General features: G+C 38.2%; 1 long non-coding RNA gene across 1 annotated transcript; it reads left to right on the forward strand.

Moving 5' to 3' along the window:
- The first annotated feature begins 3341 nt into the window (after positions 1–3341).
- On the forward strand, positions 3342–4791 carry LOC131280080 (uncharacterized). The gene is made up of 3 exons (XR_009187663.2): positions 3342–3429; positions 3536–3667; positions 4602–4791. It is a non-coding gene; the product is annotated as an uncharacterized lncRNA (long non-coding RNA).
- The last annotated feature ends 8564 nt before the right edge of the window (positions 4792–13355 follow it).

Genomic DNA, 13355 nt, shown 5'->3' on the forward strand with positions numbered 1-13355 from the left:
CCTGGGCTCCAGCAGGTGGCAGGTTTGTTTCAGTCAGCGCTTGTCTCTATTTGGGAAGCTACTGAAGTAGTGAGAATGACTTTTTTGCAAACATAGAAATCAGACTCATGATGGCTTGTTGGCCTCTCTCTGTGGGAAAAGCAGCTAGTCCTTTTCACCTGTCCTCACACATGAAATGAGGAGGCTAAATAACTTCCATTTGAATTGATCTTTTGAATTCTGAAACGTGCTCTCGTATTTTATACACATTCATTCCACTTAAAAATGTTTAGACACTTAGGACCGGTATTGCTACCTATAGTTACCACATCTATTATGTTTGTTCATGCGCTTACCATGAGCTCCCCAGAGCTGCGAGTATGAGTTATTTACCTTCACACACCCAACACCTAATACCGTGCTTAGTATACTGTGATGGTTCAATGTTTGTAGCCTGGATTGATGAACAACTTGGAGTAAGGTGATCTGGGTTTGACTCTTTCCTATTTAAGAAGCTTTAGCAAGTCACTTGCTCTCTGAGCCTCAGGTTCTTCATCTGCAACATGAGGATACAAATGATAATAACAATAGTTCCAAGGCTCACTTGAGAGAATGAAATGAGACAAGGTATCCTAACAGGACTTGGTAAAGCACCTTTCAGAGATAGGTATTATTTTTATCTGACCTGGCCAAGATTACTTCCTGATAGGGGTTATAATATAAAGTGCTTGGAGTTAGAATTTAACTGGTCCCGACTGGAGACATCCATGTCTGGTTGGTATGGTCTGTCAACAGCTCAAGTGCATACCTTTATCATCTCACATCAAGGGCAATGTAGTAATCTATTTATTTGTCTGTCCTAAATCCAATTCTACCTTCTTAAACCAGTTCCTAAGGGCGTTATTCAAGGAAGTCTTTCTACAACCTGACCTCAAACTGCTTTTCCCACTTGACCACCATTGTCTACCCTACTCATCTCCTATGCACAAAACATCTGCAGGAGCCAGGCAGGTTTAGTCTTGGAATCCCAACATGCCTTGCACACTTTCACTTTTTTGCCTGTACTTTCACCTTCTCTGCTTCCCTGGAAGGTCTTCTCCTTTATCTCTTTGCCCCCTGAACACTTCATGAATCCTCTTCCACAAAGGTTTCCTCCAAACCACCTTAATCTCCTACCTTTGAACTCCTGTTGCTCTTATGAGGCAGTATAGAGAGTGTGCTATTTAAGGTGTCAGAGAGCCTGGATTTAAACTCTGGCAGGTTATTTAATCTTCCTGAACCTCAGTTTTCTTATTCCTAAACAGCAATAAAGTTGTTTTGGGGACTTAATGAGATAATGTATATTTAACACAACACTTGGAGTGCAATAAGCACACAATACGCAGTAGTTATTATTACTATCATCATTATTATTAATTATTTGTCACTTCTTTATTGCTTGTTCTCGACTATATATCATTTCCCTAGGTAGACAGTCAGTTTTTTGTATTTGGGAACCATATTTGAGGTTTATTGGTAGCCCTTGCATTTCCTTGTATACCCTCTGAGCATGATAATTGTACCACAATTTTAACTGCTTGATCAGTCTTTCCTGGTATTAAGAAATGAGAACAACCCCAAGTTGTTTCTAGTGAAGCCACATAGACACTGATTGAAGATGTCATTGCCACATGCAAGAGTCTCTACAAAGTGTTCTGACCATTAGACAGTAACCCACCCAAATTTCACAGACTAGTCCATAGGAGTTTATTTTCTACACAATCTGGGTATTATCTATAGGATAAAGAAGAAACAACCAGGGGAAAAATGTGACAAGTGACAAAGCGGTATAGGTGAAAAGGACATTTATAAAGTTTATCAAGAAAAGGACACAATAGGTTTGAACTGGCTTCTGGTTTCCCAAATATCGCTTCTCCCCAGGCCCCAGCTCCATGGTTTCGGGATGTCAGTGATGAACATGGCCCAGGCCCAAGAGTCTGCTGCTTTTCTCCTTTCATTTTCATGATTCTCAAAAGAAAGCACTAAAATGCTTTCTCTCCCTGCCAGGGGTGGATGTGGTTGCAAAGCAATTCTCAGCCCCCAATAAAGGTTCTTTTACCTGTGGTCCTGGGAGAGTTAGCTCCATGTAGTTCTACTTCTCAAGCCTTTTGTATGTGTGCTGGGAAGCCCTAGGGTTAAATGTTACTTCTCTAGAGAGTCAGGGATCCTTCACCTTCAGTGTAATAAAGTAGCTTAGTCTCATACTCTGGCTGGGATCCCTCTGCTGGCCATGAGAAACAAGAGCAGAAAACAGTCCTTTAGAATTAGAAACTCTGAATTTTATATTTGGAAGTGATACCTAGAGAGGAAAGAATATTCTTGTTCCTTAATGGGAAGCCCTACTCAGGGTATGATATAAAATGGTGTGAAAAGACCAAGCTAGCAGTAGTGACACAAATCTCACTCCATAAATAGGCTTAACAATTGGATTCAGGCTTTAATCCAAAATGGAAATTAATGTAAGACAGGGGATTGAAAACAATAGACTTTGGGGAATGCCTGTAATGTACAACTGCTGTTATGGTTTCAGGGCAAGATCAGAAATAAGTGGAGGTTGCTAAATAGGTTAGAGCAGACCAACCGAAAAGCATGCTACCTCACCCACAAGCACTCGCCCATCCGCCCGTTGACTTTAGTCTAATTCATGAGTCCAATCACCAAGGCTCCACGGTGCGAATACCACAGAAATACCAAAACGAATGGGCATGAGCAGAGCCTCGAGCATCCCTTGCGGCCCAGGTTGACCAGCTGGTCCGGCTCCCTACAGAGATTCAGGGTCTGGCGGCGCACAGGCTGCGCCGCATCAGGACTGCTTGGCTGCTGTGGTGGGTGCTTTGGCTCCATCCCTGGGACCACAAGAAGCTTGTGCTTTAGGTGTCAACGCAGATTAGGAAGCCGGAGGACTTCTAACAATCGAAGAAGCCGGGTCTGGTATTTGTCTCCAAAAGAACCAGAAAAAGAGAAATTAAAACCAAAAGCATATGAAATAATCCCAAATCTCCTCTTGACTTGTTTTCTGATGAAATGAAAACTAAAATGAAATCCATGTACAGTATAATGACGGTAGAAATATCTGCCACCTCCTGGAAGAAAGAGATGAAGAGTTTAAAAAATTTTTTAAGGAAATCAGTGAGAACTAGATGGTGCCAGAGAAGCGTTCTGTCAATTCATCGAGAGGGAAAGGGGTCAGGCCACCGCTGAGAAAGATTCTCGGAAAGGGCCGTGTTCCTAAGGCCCCTTGGCCGTCCCTGGCATGCAGTACCTCCTGACAGCCAGTAGGGGTCAGAGGCGCTCTATCTGTTCGTCAGAGTCCAGGCTCTGCCTCTAGCACCAGAGCCTGGGAATCCTAACAGGAAACCGACTGCAACTCCCGTTGAGCTTTTTCGCTCCTCGCCAGGAAGTGAGAACACAGTAAGTGGCCGATCCCATATTCTTTATCACAGCGGTCGACTTTGATTTCAAACCAGTTGGCCTTTTTAAACTTTTCTCTCACCTGCTCTCTTTCCATCCCACATAGCTCCCAACAAGACTCCTCTCTTGATCCTGGACTGTCACCTCTCTCAGAGTCAAATATGTGAACGCCTGAAATCAAGATCTCTAGACTGTTTCTGGAACTTTATCTCTTCAGCGCATGGAACTTTCATTTTAAGTGAGTGGCAACTTGAAGATGCTGTTGACGCGGATGGCCAGTTGGTTTATAGATGTACAGCAGCCTGCAGCTGACTCATATAAGCTCCTGAGACACGGTTGTGCCCCTGCCTCAGTGCTGTCATGTTGATAACTTGAAATTGGCCACGGTGGGCATTTCTACACCACAGAAATGGGCAAACGCTGCCTTTCAGGGTTTTGACACAGCAAGCTGGTTGTTAAACACTTGGGAGCATACCAGTGAGTTCAGTGAAAGTTTAAGAGTAAAATCACACAGCCCCATCCATGCTCAGACTAGAATCCATCTAGGGAAGAAAAAAAGGGAGTGGTATCTGATTGGCCAAGAAGATCTTCCAGGATTCCAGAAACTACAGTCAACAATCAGATAAAGATGTCTTTCCTATCAAACGCTAGCAAGATTTCAAGTGGAATTTTCCTACATAGTTTTTCAACTATTGACTTGCTGGGCTAAGTGGCCTATGAAGCCATGTGTCTTTTGCCCTTTCTAACTTTGGACCTTGGGGAAAATGTGAGCCTCCTTAGAGGGTCGATAAATTCAGTTTTATTGTTTCTGAAAGAAATAAAATAAAAATCTGGAAGAAAACAGTGGTCACCTTTCTCCTTTGTGGCTCACCAGGAACCACTGAACACTGCATGTTTGCTCATGTCATGTGTTTATTGTATAACTTGTAGATTTAAACCCATAAAGGAGATAACTTTTCATAGTTAGTGTGAAACATTGTTTCACAACCATGGAATAACTTTCACCCTTGCCAACCCAGCAACATTGCGGAAAGAAACATACTCAAAGTGTCTGCCCTGCTGAAATGTTTGTAGTGTTTTCTACAAAGGGATGTGTTTAGGCTATTTGTTCATGATCTACATTTTTATCATTGTAATTAAATGTTTTAAAATAGATTATTGGTCTGTTGCAGGTCTGCCCAGGCAAGAAGATGATCAGATGAGGATGGCAGCCCACTGGGCTTAAGGGATTGATTAAAAACTTCTGAAGTGCTATTTTTTAAAATAAAGGTTCATCTGTCCATGCAGTCCTCTTGGATTCTCTGAATATAGTAACTATCGAAACTGTTCCAAAGTTAGGCAGATGCTCCAGGGATCAGTAGTTCCTACCCACAGTCTTTGTGTACTTGCTAAATGGTGTACATTTCTTGCTGACCATGTTATTAAAACTTGATTAGCACACACACAAAAAAACCAAAAAACCAAAAAGCAAAAACAAGAGGAATGACCAAAATCCTCAAGACTGATGAAAACAAGTGGAATGATCAAAATCCTCAAGACTGAGGAATGCACAAACGTAAGGGGAATGCAACTATGGACTCAAGTTGACTTATTATTATTCTAGCAATGGAAGAACTTTTATCATTGATATAAAGGCAGTGGCCACCAGAGGTTCTGAGGGAAGGGAGAGGGAAGAATAGGTGGAATATGGGCCGTTTTGGGGCTTGGAATTGTCCTGCATGACATTGCAATGACATATACAGGCCATTTTACATTTTATCAAAACCCATAAAATTATGTGGTACAAAGTGTAAACTATAATGTAAACTACAGACAATGGTTAGTAGCAATCCTTCAGTATATGTTCATCAGTTGTACAAATGTACCACACTAATGAAGGATGTTGTTAATGGGGGAATGTGGGGTGAGGTAATGGGGTGGGGTATAGGGGAATCCCTTATATTTTTGATGTGAAATTTATGTAATATTCTTTAAAAATGAAAAAAAGAAAAACAAACCCAAGTGGACTGACATTTATAGTAAGTATAACTAACACTACTGATTTATAAATGTGATTGTGGCTGAAAGGGGTAGTCTGTGGACATACTTGTTGATTGAAAGGAATACTAGAGAATAATCTAGGAGGTGTCTAACATAGTGATTTTGGTGGTGGGTGAAGATTATGGTTAATTGTATAAATATAAGAAAGCTCTTCTTTTACATAGTGCCAAGAATATGTTGATACACAGGAAAATTACAACTAATGTAACTTATGAACAATAGCTAACAGAATATTGTAATATTTTGCAGCAATGGCAAGAAGATACTATTTTAATACTAAAGAGATAACAATAGAATGTATACGAGGGTATGGGATTTTTCCTTTTGGAGTAATGAAAACATTCTAAAATTGACTGAGGAGATGACAGCACAACTCTATGATGAAAATGAGAGCCACTGAGTATACATTTTGAATGGATTGTACAGAGCATGGGATTGGATAAAACAGAGAATCCAGTGGTAGATGATGGGCTGTAGTTAACAAGACAAGAATATTTTCTCCTGAACAATAACAAATACAAAATATTAATATAGGGTGTTAATAATTGGATTTGAAGGAAAATGCACCAAATGTAAGATATGAGCTATAGTTAGTAATATTTTGATGGCGTTCTTTCATAGTTTGTAACAAATGTCTTACGGCAATGCAAGTTGTTGGTGGTAGGGAGATGTCTGGGAGCCTTGTATGATAATATGCATGTTTCTTTTTAAATTCACAGATTTTACTATATACTTATTATTTATGTACATTCATGCATGAATGCTAAACTTCAATAAAATTTTATTTAAAAATAAACAAGATAATGGGAAGTGGATGTGGCTCAAGTTATAAGGCCCCCACCTACCATATGGGAGGACCAGGCTCAATCCCTGGGACCTCCTGGTGAAAAAGAAGAAGAGAAATCATGCCTGTGCAGTGAGCCAGTCCCCATGCAGGAAGCTGAGTGCCTGCTTGGTGAGCCAAGTGCCCACGTGATGCCCACGTGGTGAGCCAGTGCCTGCACAAGTGAGTCACGCAGCAAGATGAAGATGCAACAGAAGAGAGACAAATGGGAGAGTCAAAGTAAAGTGCAGTAGAGACCAGGAACTGAGGTGGTGCAATTGACAGGGAACCTCTTTCCACATCATAGGTCCCCAGGATTGAATCCCGGTGAATCCTAGAGGAGAAACATGAGAAGAGAAGACAAAAAAGAGAAATAGATACAGAAGATTACACAGCGAATGGACACATAGAGCAAAAACAACAGTGCAAGGGCAGGAGAGGGGAAAATTAAATAATAAATCTTAAAAAAAAGTAATCAAGTGCATTGAACAAGTAAGTCAATGTAATGAAGGTAATGGGAGCTGGGCTTCTCATTGTAAGAGAACAGAGTTATAATATAGTACCAGAAAAAGCTAGAATAAACTATGGGAAATAGAGTTGGAAGTTGTAGTGTGAAGTAGTGTTTTCAATAGATAGAGTAGATGTAGAAATAAATGTTGATTTCTGTGAGTATATGCATACACATTTATATCTTCTGATGAATACTTACACAAATACATGCACATATAAATACACACATTTCCTAGCTTTGTCCCTAAGAGAGCTTGAGAGAGTAAAACCTCAGATATAAAGAGTATACTTAGAACAGAGACCTTGGTTTCTAAATACCATTCTCCAATTAAAGAACTAGGGCTCTTTGAAGAAATGGCTGATTCTAAGGGTGGAACAAGAAAAGTGTGAGATGAACTTAGAATATCTTGTTGTTCCAGAGGACTAAGTATTCAAAGAATGATGGGGACATGTCCAAATGACACAAAGGGGTGCCAGATGGCCAAATCTGGGATGATTTGAGACTCAAAGTAATCATAATACCAGATAAATATCCCATTGAGGTATCCATTAGTCTCTCCTGATATAAGTGAATGAATACATCATCTAAATCTTATCACGAGGAAGCAGCAGACAAATTCAAACCAAAACATTCTACAAAATGTCAAGTTCTTGATGGTAAAGAAAGAACTAGTATCTGTTCCAGTTTGAAAGAGATAGGCAATTAGATGTAACTCATGATCTTGGATTAGAGTCTTTTGCTATAAAAATATTATTGGGACAGTTGGTGAAATTTGAATGGGGTCTCTGGATAAAGGATATATGGGAATTGTGCACTTTTGAATTTTATGATTCTCACAACTTTTCTGTATGTTTAAAATTATTAACAAAGAAAGAAAAGAAAAGAAAAAGTCAATTGCTTATGATGTTCTTAGCATGAATTAATGCAAAGTTGAGTGAACTGGTCAGCAAGTTTTCTGCCCCCCAAAAATCAAACACAAACCTGGAAAACATTTATAATACAACCATTTTTGTCCTCTGGAGATAGACCAAAAACATATGGTAATCTGAGAAGTATTTTTGCTTGAAAAACTGGTGGATTTAAGGTAAGACTAGTTGGGATCTGTACTATTCTTGCTCGGCCTGCTCCCATCTACCCCCAATCCACCTCTCCGGCCCCCACCCCCACTCACTCCATCTTGGTTTTTGGTGCAGAGGTACCGCTAGGGAAAAACAGGTTCTGAGGACCAACATCTAAGCTGATGCCCTTGAAAGGGGCTCATTCATTTTGGAGCAGTAGACAACACCGACGCCCAGTGGCATTGTTGTGGAAGTAGCAATCTTGATAGTGGGCAAGCAGGGAGGGCCATCTGCTCTACTTGCTTGAGGTCATGGTAGGAACAAGTCTATTCCTGACTGAGGCTACCTGCATGTGCAACAGAGACAGGAGATAGCTCAAGCTGTCCATTTCTACTCTGACTCTGAGAGTGTGTGCAGAGGATATAAAAACTGAGCAGAATAGAAAATGATCTGAATTTTGAGTTTATTCCCCTACCCACACACAGATCCATTAGCAAAGAACAGAAACCTAACTGCCCAAGATATTTGAACACGATTTCTGTCCAATCATTGGTTGACCACTAAGCTACACAGACACAGGTGACCTTTAAGAAACCATTCTTTAAAAAGTGTTGAAAGAATACAAAAAAAAAAAAAAGGGAAAAAGAATTGAGTAGAGTCAGCAGCAGCCATACACTACAGAGAAGGCATTTTCACAGATTTAGTCCATTATGAAATAAACAAATAAATAACAACAACTTCAAGAGGAAAGAATTGGAATCCAGAGTTATACGTATTATCTAAACTGTCCATTTGTCAACAAAAAGTTACAAGACGTACAAAGAAATGGGAAGATGTGAACCATACTCAGGAAAAACGAGCAGTCAATAGAAATTGTCTCTCAATATCTTCACGTGTTGGATTTAACATACACTGACTTCAAAACAGCTATTAGAAATACATTCAAGGACTAAATAAAATAATGCTTAAAAATAAAAGGAAATTGTGACAATGATAAATCAACAAATAGGGAATTTCAGTAAAAGCCAACTCCCATTGATGATAAAGACTCAACACACCAATAGTAATAAGGAACTTCCTCAACCTGATAAAAGAGATCTAGAGACCCCCCCACCCCAGCTAGTATCATACTCAATGGTGAAAGATGGAACAGTTTTCTCCTAAGATAGGGAATAAAGCAAGGATGTCTGTTCTCACCACTGTTATTCAGCATTGTACTAGAAGTTCTAGTGAGTACAACAAGGAAAATAAATTAAGGAATTCAAATTTGAAAGGAAGAATGAGTGAATGCTTCATGGAGGGAACTAATTTACTATATAGCTAGACAACTCTGTCTTATTTATTTATTGTGGCACGGATGACAGATTTTAGTGTTGATGTTTCAACAAGGTCTTATTAAATGCATGAGTGCCAAAACAATTAAGCTCAAGGAAAATAAAGGCATATGTACATCAGGAGTGTATGTGTGTATGTGTGTGTGCACATTTATATGAGGTAGCTAACAAAGTCCTGGTTGGAGATTTCTTAACAAGATTCATAATTCAAACAGAACAAGTCAAGTTCGGTTCTTTCTGGCCACCGCTTGCCTAAAAGGAGCATAGATTTAAGAAGGTTATGGCCTTCAAAGCTTCATCAAATGGGAGCTAAAAACACTGAGCAAAACTAGGCTAGAACAATTTAATTTTGACTAAAGAGCATTTTAAGGTTTACAGAGTAAGGTGCATATGTAATTGTTAAATAAAAATCATAGCAAAGGGAGCTCAGAGCATAAAAGAAAATTTTTTCCTTGGGTATCCACAAGGGGTCAATCAATTCAAAGTCTCTTTCTGCTATAGTTTCAACTGTCTACAGTAACTGGTTCTGTTTTATTGAAGCAGCTGGTGCAAGGAGGGAGACATTGTTGATTACGGATATATAATGTGAGGGCCATTCTTTCTACTATTATTCTTCAGGGATTTCTCTCTTAAGAGCATCAGCAATAACAGAATAAACATGAGAATGTTCTCTCATGAACTATGACAAATATCTAATACTAATACAGGGTGTTATAGTAGGGTGGGTTGGAGGAAAAATACACAAAATGTAAGATATGGACTACAGTTGGCAAAAGTATTTTAACAATGCTCTTTCATAGTTTGTAACAAATGTTTCACAACAATGCCAGGTGTTAGTGATGGAGAGATACATGGGAGTCCTGTATGATGATATGCATGCTTGTTTTGTAAGTTCACAACTTTTACTTATTGTTTATGTATATTCGTGCATGAATGATGATTTCGATAAAATTTTATTTTAAAAAAGTATTAGAAAGCCTGGCATGGCTTTGGATGCATGGGCCAAGTGAGAATTCATGTGGAAGACCCTTTTCCTCATGCAGTTGGCTCTTTTGGTGAAGATGGACATAAGACTCTGTATAAAGACTCTGGGCCTGGTTTTCAAAGGGGCTTGGCTGCCATAAGAATTCCCTGAGCAAGTGAAAGTGGACTAGGTTAAAAAAAATCAACACAGTTGGCCATAAATTAGTATGGACCCAGGATCTGTGGGTCCTGAAGCTAATAAAATTTGGGGGAGGCTCTTTTTAAGAAAAAGAACACAAAATTACAAATAAAAAATTAGGTACAGACCTTGGGTGAACCCGTACAAATGAGGAACCCTGAACCTTAAGTCATTCATTAGCTTCATGGCAAATCTATTTCTTGCTCTTAATAGGAAATTTTAAGCCATATTCTCAGCCTATCACACATTGTGCTCTTCTAGTTCCTTCTGCCTATTTTCTTTCTGATTTAAAAAAAAAATTTACAAACTGTCTTTATTTTTAGAAAAGTTGTGGATTTAATCGTGCAGAAAATACAAGGGTCCCATATGCCACCCTACTGCTAACACCTTGCGTTGGTGTGGAACATTAGTTACAATTGATGAAAGTACATTTTTATAACTGTACTATTGACTATAGTCCATAATTTAAATTAGACCACTGTTTGTGTTGTGCAGTTCCATGGATTTTTTTAAAACTGTATTTATTCTAGTACCATATATACAACCTAAAATTTCCCCTTTTAACCCCAAATATATCATTAGGGCTGTTAATTACATTCATGATGCTACGCTACCATCACCACCGTCCATTTCTTCTTTGATTTTAAACAGTAATTTGTTCATTGCCAAAAATACTGAAAAAAAATGAAGAAAACTACATTGTACATGTGCAGTCATCTCCAAAGACGGTCCCTAAAAACATATATACATATTTTTTGAGGTACTGGGGCTGGATATTGAAATGAAGACCCTGTAAGTGGGAAGATGGTGCTCATCCACTGACACTGGCTCTCCCAAGCTGGTGCCTCATTCATGGGAATCGGGCACTCAACCACTGAGCTACATCTGCTCCCCAATGAGAGTTAGTTTTTTCATTTGTTTGTTGGTTGGGACTTCATACATGGGAAGTGGGTGCTCAACCACCTGAGCTACATCCACTTCCTCTAAAAATATTTTAATGCATTTCCTCACCACAGAGACTGATGCCCATTTGAAAAATAACTTGTGAGCTCATGGGAATGGAATAATATTGAAAATGGCCCATAATATCATAGTTACCATAGATTTTTCTCTTTGATAATATTTCTTCTTTAGGTATTTGACTATGTTTGATATTTATGATAATATTTGACTATTGCTACAAACACCCAGGCTTAAAATAGACACCATCCTGCTGATATTAGATGTTAGAAAGAAAACTGCACCTGTAAGAGAACAAAAGTTCACCCAACTGTGGAGGAGAAAAGAATTTTATTAACAATCTTGCAAGAATGGGTGAACAACCTGGATAAAATGGCTGGCCTGCCAAACAATAAGAAACAGTGATATTTACAACCTAAACCCAACACACAGGGCCCTCCCCTGTTCCCCCTTGATTGGGTACTTCAGGGGTTATAACCTATCCCAGCCATCTAAGTTAAGCGTTTCCCACTCTGAGTCACCGCTCCTGTTAACTCCTGGTGCCTCTTTCACTCTTGGCGCCGCTTTTCAACTTCAGCACCACTTTCACTATTGGCTCCACTCTTGCTTCTCATTACTGGCCACCCTCACTTCAGTACCACTTTTCAAATTCTTGGTGCCAAAGCTGCTAGAACCCCTTTCCCTCCCTCCTCCAACTTCAGACTGGCTCTGGATTCCCTTTTATGTGAAAATTAAAACTTAACCTGTTCCTTATATTAGAGAACAAAATACAATAATTTATTTTAGGAAATAGTTTTGTAAGGTTTCCAAATGATTACTTAACATTATTACTTCAGCCCTATATATCTAGCCAAGAAAGAAGTCAGCATTGCTTTATTTTGGAAGAGAGTTTTTGTTTGGATTTCTTCTTATTATTATTATTAAGAAAATAATACATATTCATAGTTTTTAAAAAAGAAAGAAAATACAGGCATGTAAAGAAAAAAAAATACCTAAAATGTTATCCTCCAAAATGACCACTTTTAACATTACCGTATATTTGTTTCTATTTTTTCTATTTATACAAATTCAAAAAGATTCCTACCCTTGCACACACAAATACACACAAGCACGATATTGGAATCATATGTTATAAATTATTTTGTATACATTTTCCATTTAAATCAATTAACAGGCTTTTAAAAGCACGTTTTTTAATAACGTCATAATACTGGCTGCTGTGTTTGATTTTATGCTTTTATTTTTATTCTGATTACTGTATTCATGATTTCTTGCTGTTTTCTTTCTATATGGACTAAACATTCTTTCTGCTTTTTACTAGTATTTTGAAGGTATGTATCTTAATTTTATTCTACTCTGGTGGATTTCAAGTATTTGAAAATATTTGACCCTATAATTTTCTTTTTCTATTGTTACTATCAGGAATAAAACAGTATCTCCTAAATTTAAGTTAACAAATCTAAAAAAAATTTTTTTTTGCATTCTACTTTCCATTTCCCCTACTTCCCAGTCTTTGTTGATATAATTTGGGATTTTAGATATGAGCATTTATTTTTTGGATCCTACTTCCTATTTCCCCTACTCTGAGCTTTTCTTGATATAATTTGGGATATTACATAAGGATTATCACATCACTATTAAATTATTATTATTTTACAGGATGTGTCTTATATTTTAAAGATTTAAATTTATTTGCTGTATCCACACTATTGTTTAAACTTGGCAATCCATTTGATTGGTTTCATTACTTATACCATGCTCACTCCATTCAGGTTTTAGACAGCTTTATTTTGAAGGAATTCTTTAGAGACAGAGTACTAAATTGGTGTTTATTTTGAGGACAGGCATATCTGAAAATGTCTGTCTCTTGCTCTGGCACAGAACAATTTGGTGCATAGGGAATTGTTGGGACACAAATGTCTTTCCTCTGTAGACTTTGCAACATTATTTTGTGTTTTTAAATATAATGGATACAAAGCCTGAGATCTACCTGATTTTCATGACTCTTTAGTTAGCTTTTAATTTTTTTTGAGTAGAT

The sequence above is a fragment of the Dasypus novemcinctus genome, chromosome 2 (assembly GCF_030445035.2).
Source record: "Dasypus novemcinctus isolate mDasNov1 chromosome 2, mDasNov1.1.hap2, whole genome shotgun sequence".
Taxonomy (NCBI): domain Eukaryota; kingdom Metazoa; phylum Chordata; class Mammalia; order Cingulata; family Dasypodidae; genus Dasypus; species Dasypus novemcinctus.